Source organism: Bos indicus, chromosome 8, assembly GCF_029378745.1.
Source record: "Bos indicus isolate NIAB-ARS_2022 breed Sahiwal x Tharparkar chromosome 8, NIAB-ARS_B.indTharparkar_mat_pri_1.0, whole genome shotgun sequence".
NCBI classification, from domain to species: Eukaryota; Metazoa; Chordata; class Mammalia; order Artiodactyla; family Bovidae; genus Bos; species Bos indicus.
The window spans coordinates 67,332,517-67,359,262 of record NC_091767.1 but is presented as its reverse complement, the minus strand read 5'-3'; the positions used below and the strand labels follow the sequence as shown (position 1 = coordinate 67,359,262).

The 26,746-nt window shown below is 43.2% G+C and overlaps 1 long non-coding RNA gene across 1 annotated transcript in view; it reads right to left on the bottom strand.

Moving 5' to 3' along the window:
• Positions 1-23,900, bottom strand: part of LOC139184456 (uncharacterized) — a 28,742-nt gene extending 4,842 nt beyond the window's left edge. Inside the window, exon 1 of the long non-coding RNA XR_011567954.1 lies at positions 23,479-23,900. This is a non-coding gene — a long non-coding RNA (uncharacterized lncRNA). The remainder of the gene's footprint in view (positions 1-23,478) is intronic.
• Positions 23,901-26,746: the final 2,846 nt, after the last annotated feature.

Below are 26,746 nucleotides of genomic sequence, written 5' to 3'. Positions count from 1 at the left end.
CCCTCCTCCCGTCAGTAACTCTTCCCTGTTCACCTGAGGCCAGCCCCTACATGCTAGCTGTTGTACCGCACTACTGTACTTTTCAACGTACTGTAGTGTAAAATTAAAAATGTTTTATCTTTTGCGTTTGTTTCACATGTATTATTTGTGTGGAAAGTATTATAAACCTATTACAGTAGAGTACTCCATAGCTGATAATGTTAGTTGGGCCAGTTAGTTAGGCTAACTTTGTTGGACTTAACTTGGACTTACAAATTAATGTACTCTCAGAAAGAAATTTGCTGTATGTAGGGAACTTACTGTAATTCAACTTTAATTACAGCATGCTGTCATTGAAAAACCTTTATAATTCCTCATTGCTACAAAGTTCTCCATGATTTGGCTACAATCTTCTCTTATGATGTTTTGCACCATGATTTTCCTTTCCTGTGTTCTATCCAAGACATTTATTTCTGGCTCTTGGGTACAAACTATAATTTCACAGTTTTCTTCTTTCTCTCCCAGCTCATACTTTCTTTCCTGTCTCTGGAATACTTTTCTTATCCAAAATATTTAAATGTAAAATTATTACCTGGGCTTCCCTAGTGGCTCAGATGATAAAGAATCTGCTTGGAATGCAGGAGACCCGGGTATGATCCCTGTGTTGGGAAGATCCTCTGGAGAAGAGAATAGCAACCCACTCCAGTATTCTTGCCTGGAGAATCCCAGGCAAGCCTGGTGGCGGGCTGCAGTCTGTGGGGTCACAAAAAATCAGACACAACTGAGCAACTAACACTTTCACTTTCAGAAGTATTACCTATCTTTAAAAGCCCAATTCTGACACAATCACATTCATGAAAACTTCAGTATTCTTCAAAAAATCCTCCTCTCCTCTCTCAAGTACTTAATCTAAACCTCACTTATCATATACATCACTGTCTACCTTCTATAAACCTTTAGAGCGTAGAGTCCATATATCATTCCTTTTTGTGATCCTTAAGCTTCTAATGGACTGAACTGCATAGAAGGATGCTCAGTGAATGTTTATTGAGAGGATGAATGACTGGGTGCTTTCATACATCCCGTGTTATTCTTTCCAGTTAATTTAAGATATATTAGTTGTAACTATCTGGAATTGCTAGAGATTCAAAAATAGTCACATATCAGCAATTTAATATGATTCAGTCCAATACACTTTCTCCTCCATTTATTTGTGAACTGCTATTTAGCAAAGTGTGTTACACTAGTAAAAATCGTAGATTATCTAAATCAGGGGGAAAAGATTTCATTAATTAAATTAAAATGTCAGAAATAATTGTTTGGGAGAACAGTACTGAGTATAAAACAGACATATATTTGTTAAAGAGCTTGTACTTGCAAGTGAACAGATGTCCACTCAAATCAAACTAGCTTAAGAACAAAAGGGAAGTATTGATAGGATATTGGAGAATCTCATTGTCTGAACACTGTGGCATTGGTAAGGGTAGGAGCCAGGGCAAATATGAAAACCTCAGCTGCAGAAGTCCTTCTAGACTCCTAGTCTGTCTTGGGTTAAATTCTAAATTCCCCAATAGACTGAATCTGAATACCCTGGCCTGGACAAGGGGTCTGCCAATGCATTAGTTAAGTGAAAAATTTGCTTAGAGGCTTCCCTGATGGCTCAGTAGGTAAAGAATCTGCCTGCAGTGCAGGAGACCCCGATTTGATTCCTGGGTTGGCAAGATTTGCTTGCAAAGGGATAGGCTACGCACTCCAGTATTCTTGAGCTTCCCTTGAGGTTCAGCTGGTAAAGAATCCGCCTGCAATGCGAGAGACCTGGGTTCATCTTCTCTGGGTTGGGAAGATCTCCTGGAGAAGGGAAAGGCTGCCCACTCCGGCATTCTGGCCTGGAGAATTCGATAGACTGTATAGTCTATGGGGACTCAAAAGAGTCAGACATGACTAAGTGACTTTCTCTCACTTTGCTTGGAGGCAGGCCTTATAGCCCAGAGGGTGCAGAAAGTCAGCAGGCATAGATACATGATTTTTAAAATAAAAAGCACATCAATTCAAAGAAATGTATATGTACCATTCTTGGGGAGATGTTTATTCTGCTTTGGCTTCAGAAGAAAAATAATGAGAAGCTTCTAGCTAGTTCATCCCTGTGGTGTCTTCATACCTTTAACATCTTATCAGTTATTAAATCTCCATATGCAGTCAAGAACTTTCTTTTTTCTCCTCCAACCTAGCTCATGGTTTCTAAAATTGATCTGTAAGTGGCCAGTCTACTGTCTGCAATGTTTGAAGAGGTGAGAGATTAAGCAAGCAGAAGCACTGGCACAAATTGATAGTGGACCCAGGAGAGCTCATCCCAGCTCTGTTTATACTCCCATTTAATTCATGTTTGTTCAGCATCCACTCTACAACACACTCTGCATGTGTGCTCAGTCACTCAGACTCTGCAACACTATGGACTGTAGTTTGCCAGGCTCCTCTGAGCCTGGGATTCTCCATGTAGTTCTCCAGGCAAGAATGCTGGAATGGGTTGCCATGCCCTCCTCCAAGGGATCTTCCCGGCCCAGGGATCAAACCCACATCTCTTACGTCTCCTGCATTGGCAGGTGGGTTTCTTACCACTCACTTATGCCACCTGGGAAGCCTGCAACATACTCTAGCACTTAACAATATGATGATCATAACATTCAGCATTGCTAGATATTGTGAAATTACAAAGGAACGTAAGGAATAGTCCTCACTGTTAAGAAAGTTATGATCTAATCAGGAAATATCATCTATAGGTGATATTAACCATACCAGGTCAGTGACTAACTACAAACATATCTCTCATCAGATGCAAGTGTTCACGTATATGTTATTTCACTGTAAGACTACATAGACATGGGCCAAGAGAATCGCTTATTGCATGGGATTATTTGTTATAGAAACTTGGCAGTAGCCAGCTCGACAGAACCCTGCATTTCTGAGCCATTTGCCACAATCTGTGTTCTTCAAAACTGACCTTGGCAGGAGATTTAAACTCTTCTCTTTTCTGTTCATCCACCCCCTTAAACCCAGTTAGTTGAGTCTAAGGTTTGAAGGAGAGGCCAGCAAGCATTCCAAGTCTCTGCTCACAGTCTTTGAAGGCGAAATAAGGCACAGACTTCTGGAGCAACCAGCTTGATAAGTTGAAAAGAGTCATGAACTGGGAACCAGAAAATTTTGGTTCTGGTCTTACTACTGACACTAATTTATTGTAATTCTCTGTTGGCACTAGTGGTTTAAAAAAAAAAAAAAAAAAACTTGCCTGCAAGTGCAGGAGATGTAAGAGACGTGGGTTCATCCCTGGGTTAGGAAGATGCCCCGGAGAAGGAAATGGCAACCCACTCCAGTATTCTTGCCTGGAAAATCCCATGGACAGAGGAGCCTGGCAGGCTATGGTCCATAGTGTCACAAAGAGTTGGGCATGATGGAAGCAACTTAGCACTTCATCACATCACAACTTATTGTAGTGTTTTGAGCAAGTCACTTAAATGCTTCTAACTCTAGCTGACAGGCATCTGTAAACCAAAAAGTGTAAGAAAAGGTTTCAATTCAAGAAAAGCTTTCAGTTCAACATTTATTACAAGTCCCCAAGGAAATGGCCCTAAAATGCCTCCATTAAATGCCTGTGGACAAAACTGAAAGCCTAACTTTGAATCATGAACCCCCAGACAATGAGGAACAATTAATGGTGAAGCATCTGTTCCCCTTTCCCAGGTCCTGGCCACATACCTGACTAGACAGAGTGCATAACTCCCTCTCTAATGCAGTGAAATTCTTTGAAAATAAGGTAAAGGAGAAAGTCATCTGAAGGACTTGATCATAGGTCCTGGGCTTCCCAGGTGGTGCTAGTGTTAAAGAACTTGCCAGGCATCACAGGAGATGAAAGAGACATAGGTTCGATCCCTGGGTCATGAAGATCCCCTGGAGAAGAACCCACTCCAGTATTTTTGCATGGAGAATCCCATGGACATAGGAGCCTGGCAGGCTACAGTCCATAGGGTCACAAAGAGTCAGACAAAGCTGAAGCAACTTAGCACAAAACACAATCATGGCTCTGACTGAATTACTGTCAAAAACTGCCCCTTGCAAAGGCATTATGAAGATTTCATGGGATGCTGTGTTCAAAAGCTCACTGGCCAACTGGTCTGGCCTAAAAAGCATTTCTCCTAGAAGTTTATTGTTGAAAGCTGTGGGTTTTGATAGAGCGTTACCCAGGGATGAATCCCCCTGTTCTGAAACCCTCCTCCTCTTCTGCCTCTGTTTATGCTCTCAGTTCTGGTGACTCAGTAGATGAAAAAGAAGGGTCAGCTCTGACTCACAGCAGCACTGTGAATATCCTGACCCCAGTGGGCTGCAGGGCCTGAGATGTTTATTTCATTTCCCTTTCATTCCATACTCAGCTGGGCTCTCAGAGGAGGAAAGGGGAGGAAAGGGAAGGAAAGTAGCCCACGCTAACTAATCAGTCCAGAAATATTTACTGAGCACAGCCCAAGGACTGTGTAGTAGGAGGAAACAAGAAGGAATATCTCAAGTCCAGGGCTTCAGAGCTGCTTGGGGACTTTGCAAGGACCCCATTAGCCCTGGGAAAGAACACTTTTGGCCAAATTGGAGGGTGTGGGGCTGGAGAGAGGCTTGGGATGGGAAGTTGCTTGAAAGTGCCTAGGACCAAAGGGTCTCAGTGCATAAATGCATTTTCTGAAAATATTTATTTATTTGATTGTGCCGGGTCTTAGTTGCCACACTCAGGATCTCCAATCTTCACTGCAGCACGCAAGATCTTTAGTTGTGGCGTGCAAAGTCTTAGTTGTGGAATGGGATCTAGTTCCCTGACCAAGGATTGAACTCAGGCCCCCTCCTTTGGGAGCATAGTCTTAGCCCTGGGCCACCAGAGAAGTCCCTGCATATGCAAACATGTCCTAAGAACAGCTGGCTTTTCTCCAACTTTGAATGATTTGAAGGGTATAGATGAGTGTCCTGAGGCAGGGCAGTGGAAATATGGGGTGACAGCTGTGAGCCCTTTCTGCTCTGTTCCAGCTCTCACCCCAGGAATAACCTAGAAATGCCAAACTTGGGAAAGCATTGTTTTGTATGTGGGGGTTGGGCAAACTGCCTCTCCTTCTCAAAGCACTTGGGGGGTGCTAATTCATAAAGAAAGGGAAGGAAGGGATTTCCCTGGTGGTCCAGTGGTTAAGATTCCAGACTCCCAACACAGGAGGTCTGGGTTTGATCCCTGGTCAGGGACCAAGATCCCACATGCCACAACTAAGAATTCGCATGCTGCAACTAAAGATCCTGTATGCCTCAGCCAAATAAATAAGTATTAAAAGAAAAAGAGAGGGAAGGAAGATCCTCCAAGCCCAGTCCCCTGGGAACAACACAGACAAAGAGGTTCGTGGGGCTGAGCACCCTAGGGTGCCTCCACACCCACTGTCTGGAGTGAGTTTCCGGCCCAAGTCCAAGGCACAAATAATAACAGCTGCTACCAATTTTGGACCGCCTCCCAGGGGCCAGACACTATGCTAAATGCCTTAGTTACATGATCTTACTTAATCATCGCACCATCATCACTCAGTCCCCCTACCCCAGGAAGTTGTAATTATCACTACTTAAGAATAATTAAAATAAAGGCTCAGAGTGGTTAAGTAACTTCACTGAGTTTACACAGATAACAGGAGGAGGGTAGGTGCTGATTAGGGTTTCTCTGACTTCAAATTCTGTGAAGTCATACCTGATTCCACTTGGCAAAAAAGAAGCTGGAAACTCTAGGAAGAGGGTGGAGAAGGGAAGATGATGATGGTGGAAGCAGCCAGAAGAAGGAACTGATGCTCTGGGTTCAACATGGTAAGAGCCTCGGGCTTGGTTTTCTGGAGGTGGTATTAGGGTCAGTGCTCAGTACAAGGAGATAGGGGAATGTCTGTGGATGAGTCTGAGGGCAGAGGTTCTCCAGGAATGGAGGGTCACCAGCAGACCCTGTGAGAGCTCACGCTTCAGGGCTGCATGGAGGGTCCCTCACTTGTCTAGACAGAATTGAGGCACTGATCATGCACCCCAGTACTGTGAATGATAGTGACCAACAGGGTCAGGGCTAGGTCCAATTCAACTGCAATGGACTGTGCAAGAGCCATGGCACACACAGGAGGGGGCCGGCCTTCCAGTGCTTGTTCCTGGTATTTCTGGACCCAGCCTCCCTCAAACTCCTTAATGAAACTCCTAAGAGGAGATTTCCCTGGTGGTCCAGTAGTTAGGACTTCGCCTTCCAATTCTGGAGGATGCAGGTTCGATCCCTGGCCTAGAAGCTAAGATTCCAAATGACTTGGGATCAAAAATCCAGAACAGAAACAACAGAAGCAATATTGTAACAAATTCAATAGACTTTAAAAATGATCCACATCAAAAAAAATATTTATTAAAAAATCTGCAAAAGAAAGATGAGGCTGGGTAGGGAACTCCACTTCGATAAGCAGTCTTCAGAACTGTCATTAAGAAATGAAACCTTTTGGGGGACTTCTCTGGCAGTCCAGTGGTTAAGACTCCCTGCTTCAAGTGCAGGGAACATGGGTTTGATCCCTGGTCAGGGAACTAATATCCTATATGCTGAATGGTAAGGCAGAATATTGCAGGTGTATTACCTGCAATGCAGGAGATGCAGAAGACTGGAGCTCAATCCCTGGGTTTGGAAGATCCCCTGGAGGAGGAAATGACAACCCACTCCAGTATTCTTCCCTGGAAAATCCCATGGACAGAGGAGCCAGGCAGGCTTCAGTCCATGGGGTCACAAAGGGTCAGACATGACTGAAGCAATTGAGCAAGGCCAAGCAAAAAAAAGAAAAAAGAAATGGAATCTTTTCACTGTTTTCAACGCTATCAAGCCTTGTCAGGTGGGAGTGCAACCAAAAGCAAAATCAAGGACGCCCACTCCTTCGTTCATACTCACTGTACAAAGAAGCATGAGCCTCTGCTTTCTTGAAGCACACAAGTTTGCACTTTAACAGCTTTATTGAGATTCACTCCCAGGTGGCTCAATGGGTAAACAATTGGCCTGCAATGTAGGAGACATATGAAATCATATTTCCCTAACCAGGGATCAAACTCTTCTGCAGTGAAGCACAGAGTCTTAACTACTGGACTGCCGGGGAAGTCCCTTGACTGGTTTTCTTAATTGGAGATATAAGCAGAGACATTACTTTGCCAACAAAGGTCTGTCTAGTCAAGGCTATGGTTTTTCCTGTGGTCATGTATGGATGTGAGAGTTGAACTGTGAAGAAGGCTGAGTGCCAAAGAATTGATGCTTTTGAACTGTGGTGTTGGAGAAGACTCTTGAGAGTCCCTTGGACTGCAAGGAGATCCAACCAGTCCATTCTGAAGGAGATCAGCCCTGGGATTTCTTTGGAAGGAATGATGCTGAGGCTGAAACTCCAGTTCTTTGGCCACCTCATGCGAAGAGTTGACTCATTGGAAAAGACTCTGATACTGCGAGGGATTGGGGGCAAGAGGAGAAGGGGACGACAGAGGATGAGATTGCTGGATGGCATCACTGACTCAATGGATGTGAGTCTCAGTGAACTCTGGGAGTTGGTGATGGACAGGGAGGCCTGGCATGCTGTGATTCATGGGGTCGCAAAGAGTCGGACATGACTGAGCGACTGATCTGATCTGATCTGATCTGAAAGACAAAAATATTCAGATTGGTTGTTAAAGAATGGTAAGACAGACTTTGTTTGGAGGAACTTTCACAATAGGTTATAGGAATTACTGCAGTAAGGGAGAGACCGGGCTCAACTCTGAATACAAGAAGAAAAAGTGGTAATTTATAGCCAAAGAGCAGGACTAGGGATAGAGGGTCAGGGTGTCAGTGAATGGAAAATTACTAAAAGGAAACGTCAGGAGGAAGGGGAGATTTTCATTAAATTATTCTAAGAGGATTCTTGCTGAAGGCTGGCTAGGGTGATCATATATTAAGGATGGGGGATTCCGGCTAAACTGACTCAGAAAGATTCATGCTAAAATTGGGCTCTTGAGAACATGGCCAAGGACAGGATTAGTTGAGAAAGAGCTCAGAGGAAACTGATTAAAGTCTGGTCAAGAAGTGAATCTTTGAGGATTTCCCTGGTGGTCCAATGGTTAAGAATCTGTCTTGTGATGTAGGGAACGCTGGTTTGATCCCTGGTTAGGGAACAAACATCCCACATGCCTCATAGCATCTAAGCCTGCATGCAGTAACTGCTGAAACCTATTGGTGATGACACAACAAAGGTCCCACGTGCCACAGCTAAGACCCGAGGCAGTCAAATAAGTAAACAATCAAAAAAAAAAAAAAAAAAAAACAGGAGACAACCTTTGTCAGTGGTGTGGGATACATGGAGCTTCCACTGTGACAACCTATGTGCTTTATTAAGCAAACAAGCTTTTTAAAAGTGAGATTGTTGTGGCTTGGCATTGGATTAATAAAACTCCTGAGGCTCTGAAGGAAATCCACCATCCAGGGAGAGTCCAGGGTGCAGCCGCTGAAGGAATCCTCATTTACACAACCATCCTCTGGCTGAGTCTAGGCAGAGCAAGAGCTAGAAGAGGATGAGTCTAATTTCTGTGAACTGTAACTTATAAAAGCAAGAGAATTTGATTATGGAGATCAGCTTCTTTGAACTTTGACTTGGCGAGGAAATTTAGTTTTTGAACTTTAAATTCTCCCTGGGAATTCGATAAAGAAGGACATTTATATTCAAATCTGAGGCATTCCTAAATTGTTGACATTTTGTTATTGAATTGTCTTTACATAACTTATAATTGGAAGGTCTTAGTGGGTCATGTAATTTTATTAAAGAACCTCTGATATGCTTTGTTAGAAAATATGGTCAGACATAATTTGGGATGGGAAAGGGAGTTGTCTGTCAACCAGAGGTACAGAGGAGTCTTGTGCTTATACAACAAGGGGATTGTTCTGATCCATTTCAGAGCTTTTGAGGATAAATTTTAAACTGCCCAGAAGTTCCAGCAAGGTTCTCAAAGAAGCCATAGCTGGTCCCTGGGAAGTAGAGACTGAAGCGAGGAAGCACCACTGACCTAATTTAGTGCTGATTCCCAGCCTTGGTGGGTAGGACCATATTCTTGGTTGACTCTTGGTTTAATGGTTAAGCACCATGGTTAAATATCTAGGGTTACTGGAGGGAAATACTTTTCCCGATTCTTTTTATTGCAATATAGGGTTCTTCATTTTATTTTCTTTTTACTGGAGTAGATGAACTCCTTATGGCCAAATTCAGACTTAAATTGAAGAAAGTAGGGAAAACCACTAGACCATTCAGGTATGACCTAAATCAAATCCCTTACAATTATACAGTGGAAGTGACAAATAGATTCAAGGGATTAGATCTGACAGACAGAGTGCCTGAAGAACTATGGATGGAGGTTCATGACCTGTACAAGAGACAGGGATCAAGACCATCCCCAAGGAAAAAAAAAAGGCAAAAAGGCAAAATGGTTGTCTGAGGAGGCCTTACAAATAGCTGGGACAAGAAGAGAAGTTAAAGGCAAAGGGGAAAAGGAAAGACATACCTATTTGAATGCAGAGTTCCAAAGAATAGCAAGGAGAGATAAGAAAGCCTTCCTCAGTGATCAGTGCAAAGAAATAGAGGAAAACAATAGAATAGGAAAGACTAAAGAACTCTTCAAGAAAATTAGAGATACCCAGGGAACATTTCATGCAAAGATGGGCTCGATAAAGGACAGAAATGGTGTGAACCTAATAGAAGCAGAAGATATTAAGAAGAGGTAGTAAGAATACACAGAAGAAGTATACAAAAAAGATCTTCATGACCCAGATAACCATGATGGTGTGATCACTCACCTAGACCCAGACATCCTGGAGTGCAAAGTCAAGTGGGCCTTAGGAAGATTCACCATGAACAAAGCTAGTGGAGGTGATGGAATTCCAGTTGAGTTATTTCAAATCCCAAAAGATGATGCTGTGAAAGTGATACACCCAATATGCCAGCAAATTTGGAAAACTCAGCAGTGGCCACAGGACTCAAAAAGGTCAGTTCTCATTTCAATCCCTAAGAAAAGCAATGCCAAAGAATGCTCAAACTACCACACAATTGCACTCATCTTACACGCTAGTAAAGTAATGCTCAAAATTCTCCAAGCCAGGATTCAACAGTATGTGAATTGTGAACTTCCAGATGTTCAAGCTGGATTTAGAAAAGGCAGAGGAACCAGAGATCAAATTGCCAACATCTGCTGGATCATTGAAAAAGCAAGAAAGTTCCAGAAAAACATCTGCTTTATTGACTATGCCAAAGCCTTTGACTGTGTGGACCACAACAAACTGTGGAAAATTCTTAAAGAGATGAGAATACCAGACCACCTGATCTGCCTCTTGAGAAATCTGTATGCAGGTCAGGAAGCAACAGTTAGAAGTGGACATGGAACAACAGACCGGTTCCAAATAGGGAAAGGAGGCTGTATATTGTCACCTTGCTTATTTAACTTACATGCAGAGTACATCATGAGAAACACAGGGTTGGATGAAGCACAAGCTGGAATCAAGATTGCCGGGAGAAATATCAATAACCTTAGATATGCAGATGACACCACCCTTATGGCAGAAAGTGAAGAAGAACTAAAAAGCCTCTGATGAAAGTGAAAGAGGATAGTGAAAAAGTTGGCTTAAAGCTCAACATTCAGAAAACTAAGATCATAGCATCCGGTCCCATCACTTCGTGGCAAATAGATGGAGAAACAGTGGAAACAGTGACAGACTTTATTTTGGGGGCCTCCAAAATCACTGCAGATGGTGACTGCAGCCATGAAATTAAAAGACACTTGCTCCTTGGAAGAAAAGGTATGACCAACCTAGATAGCATATTCAAAAGCAGAGACATTGCCAACAAAGGTCTGTCCAATCAAAGTTATGATTTTTCCAGTACTCATGTATGGATATGAGAGTTGGACTATAAAGAAAGCTGAACACTGAAGAATTGATGCTTTTGAACTGTAGTGTTGGAGAAGACTCTTGAGAGTCCCTTGGACTGCAAGGAGATCCAACCAGTCCATCCTAAAGGAAATCAGTCCTGAATAGTCATTGGAAGGACTGATGCTGAAGCTAAAACTCCAATGTCTGGCCACCTGATGCAAAGAAGTGACTCATTGGAAAAGACCCTGAAGCTGGGAAAGACTGAAGGCAGGAGGAGAATGCGATGACAGAGGATGGTTAGATGGCATAACCAACTTGATGGACATGAGTTTGATTCCAACTCAGGGAGTTGGAGATGGACATGGAGGCCTGGCGTGCTATAGTCCAGGGGTCGAAAAGAGTCAGACATGATAGAGCAACTGAACTGAACTGAACTGATAATTGGCTCAGTGGTTAAGAATTCACCTGCCAATGCAGGAGGCACAGATTTGATCCCTGGGTGGGGAATATCCCGTAGAGAAGGAAATGGCAACCCACTCCAGGATTCTCGCCTAGAGAATTCCATGGACAGAAGAGTCTGGCAAGCTACAGTCAATGCAGTTGCAAAGAGACAGAGTGACTAAACAATAAACAAACAACAAATTGTTTATTTACAATGTTTTGTTAGTTTCTGCTATATAGCAAAGTGAATAAGTTGTTATGTGTATGTATACACACACACACACACACACACACACACACCTACTCTTTTTTAGATTATTTTCCCATATGGGTTATTACAGAGTATTGAATAGAGTTTCCTGTGCTATACAGAAGGTCCTTCAAATCAGATCAGATCAGATCAGTCGCTCAGTCATGTTCGACTCTTTGCAACCCCATGAATCACAGCATGCCAGGCCTCCCTGTCCATCACCAACTCCCAGAGTTCACTGAGACTCACGTCCGAGTCGTTGATGCCATCCAGCCATCTCATCCTCTGTCATCCCCTTCTCCTCCTGCCCCCAATCCCTCGCAGTATCAGAGTCTTTTCCAATGAGTCAACTCTTCGCATGAGGTGGCCAAAGTACTGGAGTTTCAGCTTTAGCATCATTCCTTCCAAAGAAATCCCAGGGCTGATCTCATTCAGAATGGGCTGGTTGGATCTCCTTGCAGTCCAAGAGACTCTCAAGAGTCTTCTCCAACACCACAGTTCAAAAGCATCAATTCTTCGGCGCTCAGCCTTCTTCACAGTCCAACTCTCACATCCATACATGACCACAGGAAAAACCATAGCCTTGACTAGACGAACCTCTGTTGGCAAAGTAATGTCTCTGCTTTTGAATATGCTACTTAGGTTGGTCATAACTTTCCTTCCAAGGAGTAAGCGTCTTTTAATTTCATGGTTGCAGTCACCATCTGCAGTGATTTTGGAGCCCAGAAAAATAAAATCTGACACTGTTTCCACTGTTTCCCCATCTATTTCCCATGAAGTGATGTCACCAGATGCCATGATCTTCATTTTCTGAATGTTGAACTTTAAGCCAACTTTTTCACTCTCCACTTTCACTTTCATCAAGAGGCTTTTTAGTTCCTCTTCACTTTCTGCCATAAGGTTGGTGTCATCTGCATATCTGAGGTTATTGATATTTCTCCCGGCAATCTTGATTCCAGCTTGTGCTTCTTCCAGCCCAGCGTTTCTCATGATGTACTCTGCATAGAAGTTAAATAAACACTGTGACAATATACAGCCTTGACGTACTCCTTTTCCTATTTGGAACCAGTCTGTTGTTCCATGTCCAGTTCGAACTGTTGCTTCCTGACCTGCATACAAGTTTCTCAAGAGGCAGATCAGGTGGTTGGTATTCCCATCTCTTTCAGAATTTTCCACAGTTTATTGTGATCCACACAGTCAAAGGCTTTGCCATAGTCAATAAAGCAGAAATAGATGTTTTTCTGGAACTCTCTTGCTTTTTCCATGATCCAGCAGATGTTGGCAATTTGATCTCTGGTTCCTCTGCCTTTTCTAAAACCAGCTTGAACATCAGGAAGTTCACGGTTCACATACTGCTGAAGCCTGGCTTGGAGAATTTTGAGCATTATTTTATTAGCGTGTGAGATGACTGCAATTGTGCGGTAGTTTGAGCATTCTTTGGCATTGCCTTTCTTTGGGATTGGAATGCAAACTGACCTTTTCCAGTCCTGTGGCCACTGCTGAGTTTTCCAAATATGCTGGCATATTGAGTGAAGCACTTTCACAGCATCATCTTTCAGGATTTGGAATAGCTCAACTGGAATTCCATCACCTCCACTAGCTTTGTTCATAGTGATGCTTTCTAAGGCCCACTTGACTTCACATTCCAGGATGTCTGGCTCCAGGTCAGTGAACACACCATTGTGATTATCTGGGTGGTGAAGATCTTTTTTGTACAGTTCTTCTGTGTATTCTTGCCATCTCTTCTTAATATCTTCTGCTTCTGTTAGGTCCCTACCATTTCTGTCCTTTATCGAGCCCATCTTTGCATGAAATGTTCCCTTGGTATCTCTGATTTTCTTGAAGAGATCTCTAGTCTTTCCCATTCTGTTGTTTTCCTCTATTTCTTTGCATCGATCACTGAAGAAGGCTTTCTTATCTCTTCTTGCTGTTCCTTGGAACTCTGCATTCAGATGTTTATATCTTTCCTTTTCTCCTTTGCTTTTCGCTTCTCTTCTTTTCACAGCTATTTGTAAGGCCTCCCCAGACAGCCATTTTGCTTTTTTGCATTTCCTTTCCATGGGGATGGTCTTGATCCCTGTCTCCTGTACAATGTCACAAACCTCATTCCATAGTTCATCAGGCACTCTATCTATCATATCTAGGCCCTTAAATCTATTTCTCACTTCTACTGTATAATCATAAGGGATTTGATTTAGGTCATACCTGAATCGTCGAGTGGTTTTCCCTACTTTCTTCAATTTACATCTGAATTTGGCAATAAGGAGTTCATGGTCTGAGCCACAGTCAGCTCCTGGTCTTGTTTTTGCTGACTGTATAGAGCTTCTCCATCTTTGGCTGCAAAGAATATAATCAATCTGATTTCGGTGTTGACCATCTGGTGACGTCCATGTAGAGAGTCTTCTCTTGTGTTGTTGGAAGAGGGTGTTTGTTATGACCAATGCATTTTCTTGGCAAAACTCTATTAGTCTTTGCCCTGCTTCATTCCGTATTCCAAGGCCAAATTTGCCTGTTACTCCAGGTGTTTCTTGACTTCCTACTTTTGCATTCCAGTCCCCTATAATGAAAAGGACATCTTTTTTGGGTGTTAGTTCTAAAAGGTCTTGTAGGTCTTCATAGAACCATTCAACTTCAGCTTCTTCAGCATTACTGGTTGGGACATAGACTTGGATTACTGTGATATTGAATGGTTTGCCTTGGAAACGAACAGAGATCGTTCTGTCGTTTTTAAGACTGCATCCAAGTACTGCATTTCGGACTCTTTTGTTGACCATGATGGCTACTCCATTTCTTCTGAGGGATTCCTGCCCACAGTAGTAGATATAATGGTCATCTGAGTTAAAGTCACCCATTCCAGTCCATTTCAGTTCGCTGATTCCTAGGTCCTTATTAGTTCTCTATTGTATATATAGTAGTGCAGGGGTTAATAGTCAGCCACTTGCTCTGGCTAAGCCATGAGAAAATCACCATGAGAAAAGAATAAAAACAAAATATAGCAATACAGCATAACCCAAATAAAAGTACATCAGGTTTCTCAGTTGGGGTTGTCATGCCCTGCTAAGCTAAGGAAAAACATAGTGTGGACACCAGGTAAGTGCCAGTGCAGAACACTGCTTGTGCACACACTAAGATGTTTTCCCAAAGCATATGCAGGTCTATGATCTCCAGCTAGGTGATAGCCCTTGTGCAAGAAAATAAGAAAGATAGTTTAAAGTAATCAATAAAATGGGAGATGTGACCAGGGACACAGGAGGCTGACTTCATCATAACACAACAGATACTTTCTGCTTGCCAAAACACTAAATAAAATGATGGGACTCCGAGGAACAAGGTTCTTGACCCAAGAGGTCTTGAGTCCCCTGGTCCCATCTTTAAAACTTTAATTCTGTCTCTAGTTTCTTTTTCCCAAACTGTGTGTCGACCACTTTCGATCCCTACCTGCTGTGCTGGCCGCAGCCTAGTAGTATGCATATGTAATCCCAGTCTCAACAGTTGATCCTTCCCTATTTGTCCCCATTCTTGATACTTCCTTAAACGTGAAGTGTTCTATCTCTACATAGGAATGTTTCCTGGTATATTAAGAGGTTCTTTGCCCACTGACTCAATCATCATTTTCCAATCTATTATTTGTTAGGCATAAAGGTAGTACGTCGATTTCTCAACCACATTCACTTTCTTTTTGTCCCATTAACTGGTTGTAAGTGTGAAGTAAAAAAGAATGATGCTTTTCAAATCCCCAAAAGAACATCATCTTCAAATTGCATAGCAGTTTACAAGGCTTATTTCATATTTGTATTCACACACACACATGTGTGTACTATACAATATGAATTTTATAAATATTATCAATAAAATATATTTTATATTTTTCCATATGGTTCCATACATTATGCAAAATAATTTCATAAAATGTGAAAGTAAATATTGGCATACAGGAAACATACATAAGAAATACATATGATGTACTCAGCTGCTAAGTCGTGCTCGATTCTTTGGGACCCCATGGAGTGCAGCTCGCTAGGCTGTCCATGAGATTTCCCATGCAAGAATACTGGCGTAGATTGACATTTCCTTCTCCAACATATGATACATATAAATATAATATGTAACATATTTTAAATATATATATACACTATAATATACACACACACACATACAGCTTCATTATTCACCATTATAAATGTTTAGAATGTCCATCTATTTTGATTCTTACCTTGGTTAGTATTATTTGCAAAAGTAAAAATGACTCCAGTTCTCAGACTGAAAGCAGTGGTTCTCATACTTGAATGTGAATCAAAACCACTTGTTAAACACAAATTAGTGGCCTCCACCCCCAGAGTTTCTGATCCAATAGAAGAGGGTGGTGCCTAATAATCTGCATCTTGAATGAGGTCCCACACTTAGAAAATGACAGGACAAAAGATGAGCATATTGATCCCACAGATACATCTATCCTTGGATAACACTTTGATTTCATACTTTAAGGACCTCTCTCACCTTATCAATCTTTAACATATATTATAAAGTCTTATTGGAGAAGGCAATGGCAACCCACTCCAGTACTCTTGCCTGGAAAATCCCAGGGATGGGGGAGCCTGGTGGGCTGCCGTCTATGGGGTCGCACAGAGTTGGACACGACTGAAGCGACTTAGCAGCAGCAGCAGCAGCCGCCACTGGTATACTTCACCTTCATTCAACTGAAGGAGGAATCATATCCCATGTTTGAGGTAGGCAACAGCCAATGAATACTTGGCCAGGTATCATTTTGAATGGCAGCTTCAAGTTCTACAGACAGTGTTAGGCCACAGATGCATTCATCCCTTCAGAAAATCAGCCTCTGAGTCTCATTTCCCTGTTGGCCTTCAAAGGCTGGATGTAATGACAAGAAGAGAAATGGAATGGCTGCCAATTCCACCGCAGATTTGGATAATATCTTTGTTGATGCCAATGGCACCCCACTCCAGTACTCTTGCCTGGAGAATCCCATGGACGGAGGAGCCTGGTGGGCTGCAGTCCTTGGGGTCGCTGGAAGTCGGACACGACTGAGCGACTTCCCTTTCACTTTTCACTTTCATGCACTGGAGAAGGAAATGGCAACCCATTCCAGTGTTCTTGCCTGGAGAATCCCAGGGACGGGGGAGCCTGGTGGGCTGCCATTTATGGGGTCGCACAGAGTCAGACACGACTGAAGTGACTTAGCTTAGCATAGCATATTTTACTATGACTATTTTTCATGAATATTTGAACATAACTGAGATAAGCATTTGGAGAAAGCAGTGGCACCCCACTCCAGTACTCTTGCCTGGAGAATCACATGGACGGGGGAGCCTGGTGGGCTGCGGTCCACGTGGTCACGGAGGGTCAGACACGACTGAGGGACTTCACTTTCACTTCAAGACATTTCTGTTATAACAGGCATCATTTAGAAGAAAAAAAAAAATCTCTTGTTCAATTGACAAATGGTTGGGATATATTTTATTTGTATTTTTTTATTTGGCTATGCCAGATCTTAGTTGCCACACACAGGATCTTTGATCATAGCTGCAGCACGTGAACTCTTAGTTGCAGCATGTGGGATCTAGTTCCCTGACCAAGGATTGAACCCAGGCCCCTTGCAATGCAAACTCAGAATCTTAGCCACTAGACCACCAGGGAAGTCCCTGAAAGTATTCATTTTGTAAAGAGGTACCAGGTCTGAAACTGAGACACGAGTTGATGAAGCTCAAAAAACAGGAATCCTTATGCAGGTGAGGAGACAATTATGAAGCACTCAGTCACTTTTAGGGTCTTTAAGAATCTGTGCTCTGGAGCTGGAGCATCCACACACCTCTTCTGAGATATTCCTTATGTGCAGGCAAGTGTACTTGCTCCCACAGAAGGCCACAGTCCTGCCCATAGCTGATTAGATCAGGAGGACTGCCTGATCCAAATAGCCAGGCCCATGTGGGCACTTGATTCTGGAGAGATGGGGCTGATTTATCTTCTGGATGTTCAAAGGCAGCCAGTGCAGCTGACAGAACAGTGTAGAAGTAGAAAGGCACAGAGAAAAGGCAACAAGAAAAAAACAAACAAGAATGAAAAGAAACTACAGGCAGATATAGGAAAAGAATAGGAAGTAGAGAAGGAAGAAGAGGTGGAGGAGTGAGGATGCATAAGTGGCCGGCGGGCCCCAGGGTTGTTCACCTTATGCAGCTGCTGTGGCCCCTCCCTCTCCTCCTCCGAGAACCCTGACTGAGGTCTGGAGAAGCTTTTCTTGTCTTTACAGTAAGCTCCCATAAGTTGACATAACCTGAGCAGGTTTCTAGTTTTTTCAAAGATATCTTTGTTAACAGAAACAGAGTCAAGAAGAAATTGTTACAGACTAGAATCTTGGGCCCAAACCAAAAATATGTGGGAAAACTGTAAATGGTTTAATTTCCATTTAAAAATTAATCAAGTCTGGGGACTTCCCTGTTGGTCCAGTGGCTAAGACTCTGTGCTCCCAACGCAAGGGGCCAGGGTTTGATCCTTGGTCAAGGACCTGATCCCACATGCTGCAACTGAAAAAATAGGTAAATAAAATAAAAAATAAAAATATATCAGTTCTGATAAGTGGTTAATATCTATCACATACAAACAGCTCATATAATTCAACAATCAAAAAAAGACCCAATTTAAAAATGGGCAGGAAAACTGAATGGACATTTTTTCAAAGAGAGAATGCAGATAGCTAATAAGTACATGAAAAGATGCTCAACATCACTAATCATCAGGAAAATGCAAATCAAAACCACAGTAAGGTATCATTTCACACCTGTCAGAATGGCTATCATCAAAAAAAAACATAAGTAAGAAGTGTTGGCAAGGATGTGGAGAAAAGGGAACACTTGTACACTGTTGGTGGAAATGTAAATTGGTACAACCACTGTGGAAAACAGTATGGAGGTTTCTCAAAAAACTAAAACTCGAACTACCATAAAACCCAGCAATTTCATTCCTGGGTATATATCTGAAAAAATAAAACAAAATACAAAAACACTAATATGCACCAGAATGTTCACAGCAGCATTACTTACAATTACCAAAATATGGAAGCAACCTAAGTGTCCATCAACAGATGAATGGATAAAGAAGATGTGCTACATATACAAAATGGATTATTACTCGGTGATTAAAAGGAGCAATATTGGGTCATTTGTAGAGACATGAATGGACCTAGAGTCTGTCACAGTAGAGTATTTACACAGTAAAGTAATTCAGAAAGAGTAAAACAAATACCGTATATTAACACATATATGTGTAACGTAGAAAAATGGCACCAATGAACCTATTTGCAGGGCAGGAATAGAGTCACAGACATATAGAACAGATATGTGGTCACGGAGATGGGGGGGAAATTGGAAAATTGGGATTGATGTATGTGTCCTGCCATATGTATGAGAACCTACTGTATAGCACAGGGAGCTCAGCTCAGGGCTCTGCAATGACCTAGATGGGTGGGATGGGAAGAGGGTGGGAGGGAGATCCAAGAGGGAGGGCATATATGTGTGCATACAGCTGATTCACTTCGTTGTATAGCAGAAACTAGCACAACATTGTAGAGCAATTATACTCCAATAAAAAAATATTTGAATTAATGTGACCTCTTCAGGGCCTCACACTTCATGGTGACCCTAATTAGATAGGTGTGACACACAGATATAAGGAAGATTAGTGATGGCATAGATTAGGCAGCCTCCTCAACATAGTTCCTGGATTCCCTGTACCTCCTACAGCATCACATTTACTGCACCCTCTTTTACTTACTCAATGACCATATTCCCTACCAAAACTGTAAGTTTCATGAAGACAAGGACGTATCTGTCTTGTTCACTGCCCTGTTCCCAGCACAGTGAAAAGCATGACTGGTTCTCTTGAAATATTTGTTGAATAAATAAGAAAATCATATTACATGAGTAAAATGGTGGGGGAAAAAATGGGAACGTTAAATTTGGAAATGAGTAGTTCAAAATGGACCAGATTCTGATTTTTAAAAATCTGCAAGATTTTCAAGTGGAAAAGGGAATTTGTTTACCTGGGTTGCTCAATGAGCAGAATGAGCATGGTAGGGACTAGAGTACTGGACTAGTAGTCAGAACCCTGAGTTCTGAACACTGGGATTGAAAAAATAAATAAAAGGATAGAGAATGGTAGAAGCTACATTTCTCATAGTTGGAGTAGGAGGTTACAGATAAGGGGCAAAGACTAAAATGAACCATGTAGTTCTGAACTACAGTCTGTGACATCAGTGGAAATTCTTATTTAGCTTAACTTAGGAACTGGTGAGTAATAGTAGCAATAACATAGACTTGTATGGATACACAGTTTAACATATTAATACATACCTTTACTCTCTAGCTCAGACAGTAAAGAATCTGCCTGCAATGTAGGAGACCTGGATCCGATCCCTGGGTAGAGAAGATCACCTAGAGAAGGGAATGGTTACCCACTCCTGTTTTCTTGCCTGGAGAATTCCATGGACAGAGGAGCCTGGTGGGCTACAGTCCATGGGGTGGCAAAGAGCTGGACACAACTGAATGACTTAATTTTTTTTTTTCTTTTTTACTTTCTAGCACTGACAGGGCCTAAAGGCAATGACATTCCAATTTCAAAACAATGAGCAGATTAGAGCAAATGCTGGTTTACCACTCTCCAATAAAAGGATTCAGGGATCCTTGTTGAAATGACTGACTTGACATAAAAAACAATGAAATAATGCCATGTGAAGCAACATGGATGGATGCAGAGATTATCATACTAAGTGAAGTAAGTCAGAAAGAGAAAGACAAATATTATATGATATTACTTATATGTGGGATCTAAAATACAACAGAAATGAACATACTAGGAAACAGAAACAGATTCACACACATAGAGAACAGACTTATGGTTGCCAAGGAGGGTGGAGGTGGGAGAGGGATGGACTGAGAGTTGAGATTAGCATATACAAACTCATATATATAAGATGGATAAACAACAAAGTTTTACTATATAGCACAGGAAACTATATTTGATATCCTGTGATAAACCATAATGGAAAATAATATGAACGGAAGAGAATATGAAAAGAATATATATATATGTATATATATATATATGTATATATGTACAAATGAATTACTATGCTGTATAGCAGAAGGAGTGATGCTGAAGTTGAAACGCCAGTATTTTGGTCACCTGATGCGAATAACTGACTCATTGGAAAAAGTCCCTGCTGCTGGGAAAAGTCCCTGATTGAGGGCGGAAGGAGAAAGGGGCATCAAGAGGATGAGATGGTTGGGTAGCATCACCAATACAACAGACATGAACTTGGGCAAACTTTGGGTGATGGTGAGGGAAAAGGGAAGCCTGGCGTGCTGCAGCCCATAGGGTCAAAAAGAGTTGGACACAACTGGGTGACTGAGCAACAACAGCAGCAGCAGAAATTAACATGAGACTGTAAGTCAACTCCACCTCAATATGTTTTTAAAAAATAATACCTACCCTTCCTACATTACAAGGTTGGCAAAGATCAAACAAGAGAATGTTTGAAGTTCAAAAGTATGAAGTGCTCTACAAATAGATTAAGTCTCTGCTCTGTTGAGAAAAAGGAAATCTTAAAGTCCCACATCTGACGCCTGGGCCAAGATTCTGTCAATCTAAAACAAGGGTGTTTTTCCTCAAATCCCCCTAGACATCTCAGAGATAGTTTGCACTTCTCTCTGTCTCCCTGCCTGGTGATAACAGGGCTGTTAATTTGTTTTTTTAGTTGTGGTGATTTCACTTGCTACATAAATGTCAAGTTCCACTTGGGTAGAAGTTAATACATAATGTCTTCCCTTCCCTCATGAGCACAATCCTGTTAAATTATCCCTTTATGCACACATTGATTTTTTCTTTTTTTTGCTTTTCAGTTTTAAGTGCTAAAAATAGCATATTCTACCCCACCGCTTTACTGCTTTCAAGGCAATGAGAATAGTGCCTGCCATGGTGGGAATTTAACAGATTGTAGTGAAGTTGACTGTTCTTCAAGATAGCAACAGCACCGCCAAATGGGCATTTATCAAGGGCAGCCTGACAATCCCAAATAACCATACATTTGCAGCCTTTCATTCACAATTCCCTGTAATCTTCATGCACAAGATAGGTTTTATTATTCCTATTAAATTGAGAGGGAAAACTAAGGTACAAAACAATTAAATGCCTTTGTAAAGTGCCTTGGGCTTCCCTGGTGGCTCAGTGGTAAAGAATCCACCTGTAATGAAGGAGACCCAGGTTTGGTCCCTGGACCGAGAAGATCCCCTGGAGAAGGAAATGGCAACCCACTCCAGTCTTTTGGCCTGGAGAATACCATGGACAGAGGAGCCTGGTGGGCTACGGCCCATGGAGTTGCAAAAGAGTTGAACCTGACTTAGAGACTAAACAATAATACAGTACCTTGATCCTAGCAAGGCTGGACCTAAACCTACAAATCTGGCTTCCTATTGGCCCAGTACTCTTATTCCTATATCTTCAGACACATTTCGATGACTCTGCCTTTCCCATCGGTTGACTGTACTTCCAATCCACTCTTAGGATCATGGCATGCAGACTTTTCAATCCTGACCAGTCTTGCTAGGAAAGGCTCTGACCTTTTTCATGGCACCTTCTCAGACAACCCAAGAGAGGCCCAAGCAAAGAAAGTGTCTCAGAACAAGAGAAAGTAACCAGGAGAGCAGACTTGTCTCTTCTGTGAAATTTCAGTGTTGGTTCTTATAGCTGATCAGAATACTGGGCAACAAGCACCAGCGAGGGGCTTAAAGTCTGCCTGAGACAGGAGGAAACTCTGAGTTAAAAAGATGCGCCCTTCAAGTGTAGACAGTGACTTTCAACTCAAAAGCACTTTCACACTGTCACCTGATTTGGTCTTGGTAATAACTCAGTGAGATGTGTGTCAGATGGGGGTGAGGGGCAGGGCTGACCAGGAGGAGGGGGAATCTCTCCACTTTACAGCTAATCATCTGAGGTTAAATGATATTAGTGGTCATGCAGCTAGATAGAGATACTCATGAACTCTGGCCTTTGGAAAACAACACTAGAAGATGCTGTTTTGTTCACAAATAAATCTCAAGGATTGACTCACATTTACAGGGATTTATTTGGAAAGGCTCTTTTTGGTCTCCCAGGAATAATACCACAGAGGGAAACACTGTCCGTTATTCTCTCTCTCTGCAAAAGGCTGACTCTGCACTATTTTTTTTTTTTTTAACTTTATGTTTTATATTGGAGGATAGCTGATTAACAGTGTTGTGACTGGGCAGGAGCAACATATGTTCTATGTATTAGTATTAGTCCTATTATGTATTAGTCATACATATACATGTATCTGGGGCTTCCCTGGTGGCTCAGATAGTAAAGCACGTACTTGCAGTATAGGAGATCTGGGTTTGATCCCTGGGTTGGGAAGATCCCCTGAAGAAGGGAATGGCTACTCACTCCAGTATTCTTGCCTGGAGAATTCCGTGGACAGAGGAGCCTGGTGGACTATAGTCCATGGGGTCTTAAAGAGTCAGACAGACTGAGTGACTGAGCACAGGACAGCATACCTGTATCTATTCTCCCCCAAATTCCCCTCCCATCCAGGCTGCCACTGATCCTGCATTATAAACGGTAGGTTCACTCACACTTTTCCTTTCAAGGCCAGGGAGGGCCCCTTTCCCTAGACCTGGCTTTTCCATGAGAATCTCGAAGAGACAAGCTGGGAATGTTTGTTCTTAGCTTTTAAACCAGTGAGAGACTTCCCCATGCCAGAGGGAGCGGGACTTTCCCAGAAATCCCTCTTGTACAAGAGCCCCCACTTTTTATCCCTCCCTCTGCACCTCAGTGCAGGGTTCCTTACCTTCTCCAGCACCCCTTCACCCCTTCATCACCAGCAGGGCAGCCTGCCAGTCCACACCTCCCGCCTTCTTAGCAAGCAGCTGCTCCTTCCACACAGATTAGGTCCAGGGGCAGGCCAATAAATGCAGGTCTCGGGGGAGGGGAAGCTGGAGACGCTCTTCTGAGAGGCTGTGAGAGCCGGCAGGGTGGCCCCATTGAACCCCTTTCCCCTCCCACTGCGGGGCGGTGGTGCGGGGGTGGCGGGGAACCTCAGCACTGCTAGTTGAAACAGGATTCCCCCCTCCCCTCTCAGCAGCCAGGCTTTAAATAGGATTAATGAGAGAGAACATTCTAAACACTGCTCTGCGAGGTTCCAGAACCAGCAGCCGGCTACTTCCTCTCAAGCTGCCATTTTGGACTCATTCCCCAGGCTGCCCTCCTGACTTCCAGCTACTTCTTTCCCACTGGGCGTTACAGCTCTCTGCTCAGAACCTCGCTAGGAGCTCAAGGACAGATGAGTGTCGTCCACCCACTGCCAGGAAGTGCCCTCTGCTGTATTCACTGAGACTGATTATCTTCTGTGATAAAATTCAGACCTTAGGGCAGTGGGTGGGCACGAAGTGGAACAGAAAAGGAGCAGCCCTAATCTGTGGAGGACGAATCATATTCACTCTGGTGTGAAGGGCTCTTTCATATCATGGGGGACTTCCCTGGTGGTCCAGTGGTTGAGAATCCACCTTGCAATGCAGGGGATAGGGGTTTCATCCCTGGTTGGGGAGCTAAGATCCCACATGAAGCAGAAGTGAGCCTGCAGGCTCTGGAGCTCAGATTTGGCAACTAGAAAGGCCATGTGCCACAAGGAAAGATTCTACATGACATGGGGAAGATCTTGTGTGCTGTGTGCTCAGTCACTTCAGTCTTGTCCAAGTCTTTATGACCCACATGGACTGTAGCCCGCCAGTCTCCTCTGTCCATGGGATTCTCCAGGCAGGAATACTGGAGTGTGTTGCTATGCTCTCCTCCAGAGGATCTTCCTGACACAGGGACCAAACCCTCCCCTCTTACATTTTCTGCATTGGCAGATGGGTTCTTTACCACTAGTGCCAAGCTGGGAAGCCCCTTGTGTGCTGCAACTAAGACCAAAAAAATAAAAATTAAAAAAAAAATAACAATCACAGTACCCACAGAATTGTAGCTGTTTGTTTTGGCCGCACCTTGAGGTGTGTGGAACTTCCCTGACCAAGCATCGAATCCACCCCACCCCAAAGCAGATCTTAATCACTGGCCCACCAGGGAAGTTCTGTAGATATTATTTTAATCACCTGTAATTTTTTCTTGCATCCCTCTCTGTGAGATTATAGTGTTAAAATCACTCAAAAGTGCCAGAAGCAGAGGATATGGGAGCAAGAGATTTGGCTGAGATCACATAGGGACTGAGGGCAGAGTCTGATTCAAACTCAAGGCTGCAGCTGCAATCGATAGACTCAAAATGCTGTTCTCAGAACTTCCCTGATGGTGCAGTGGATAAGAAAGCACCGGCCAATGAAGGGGACACAGGTTCAATCCCTCAACCAGGAAGATCCCAAATGCCTCAGAGCAGCTAAGCCTGTGCACCAGAACTACTGAAGCCCGCTTACCCTGGAGCCTGTGCTCTGCAACAAGAGAAACCACTGCAATGAGAAGCCCACGTCCACCATGAAGAATAGCCCTGGGTCTCTACAATTAGAGAAAGCCAGCATGCAGCAACAAAGATCCAGCACAGCCAAAAACAATAAATAAATAATGAATTTTTAAAAATGTTCTCTTTTCCACTTCACCATGCTGAATGGGTTTTGGGCCAAATCGTGAGGATTTTTTAATTGGAAGAAATAGGGCAGAAAAGGCCCTGGGTTTCTGATGGGGGGAGGAGAGGTTGCACAGAGAACAAGAGCAGCTGAAGGGTTTTCCTATAGGTTGGATGCTGGGCTCAGGTTGTCACAAGTGTTGATGCATTAAACACTCAAGGCGACTCTGCAAGGCAGGTGTAATAGGGAACTTCAAGCAAACTGAGGCTCTCTCACAGGAAAAGTTAGTTCAAGATCACCAAGAGCCTCTTCTTGCCAAAGTGCTCAAGTGGCACCTGCAGCTGTCCTTTTTTGCTGCTCCCAGTGACTGAAGCGACTTAGCAGCAGCAGCAGCCACCTTAGGTAAAAGAGTCAGAAAATGCCAGGAGCAACCTCAGAGATCACCTGGTACAGCCACCCACCACCTTCCCTTCTCTGCCCCTTTTCTGCCCTCTATTTTTGGAGCTGGTGAGATGGAGGCCTTCTCAATCATTCTGGGAATGAAAGCAAAAGAAATGGTCAGCATGGAGCAAATACAGTGAGTCAGGGAATAAAGGCAAAATACAGGGTGAACACCTAGAGAATTCGATACACAAAGTAAAGTCAGTGAAGTTAGTCCCAGAAGATGGGAGGGAAGAATGGCAATGCTACTTGAGGAGTGGAGTGACCTGGAGGATTCAGTTAGAAACCCAGGCAGGGGGCTTCCCTGGTGGTCCAGTGGCTAAAACTCCATCTTCCAATGCAGGGGCCTGGGTTTGATCCCTGGTTGAGGAACTAAGATCCCACATGCCACAGGGCAGCTAAGTGCCACAACTAGAGAAGCCCACATGCCACAATGAAAAACCCACACACAACAGTAAATGAAGATCCAGTACATACATCCCCCCCTCTGAAAAAAAAAAGAAAGCCAGGCAGGCCAGCGGGAGCTCAAGTCCAGGGCAGGTCCCAGGCGACCAGTCTTGATGTCACCAACTCTTAGGGGACAGCATCAGCCTTTCAGTCTAGGGCTCCCTGAACTGCTTCTTCAGAAAGAGCTGAGTAAATGTGTAAATTCTGTTTCAGCACAAAGGGTCTCAAAAGCCTCTCTGCTATTTTTTTTTTTCCTCCCCCCTGGGCACGGGAAATGAGCCTGCCAACATGCTCCATAGGGGAACTAAATGATTACCCAGAAGTCACGGTCTCATATGCTCTATTTGCTTAAATGAGTTGAGGGCTACAAGCAAATGTGGGCTTGATGGGGCCCATTTACCCAAGGCCTCTCTCAGTACTGACAAAGGTCATGCCAGCTTCTTTGTCTGCCTGTCGTTCCTCAGCCCTGGGGAGGAATCAGCCCAAAGCCAATTAGTCCATTAGTCACCATCCATGGGCAGCAGCAGACTGAGGGTTACGAGAGAGATAGAGAAGTAAGAGGTGGTCGCTGACCTCGGTTAGTCATTAACTATTTGTGGAAGGCCCTCTCATGGACCA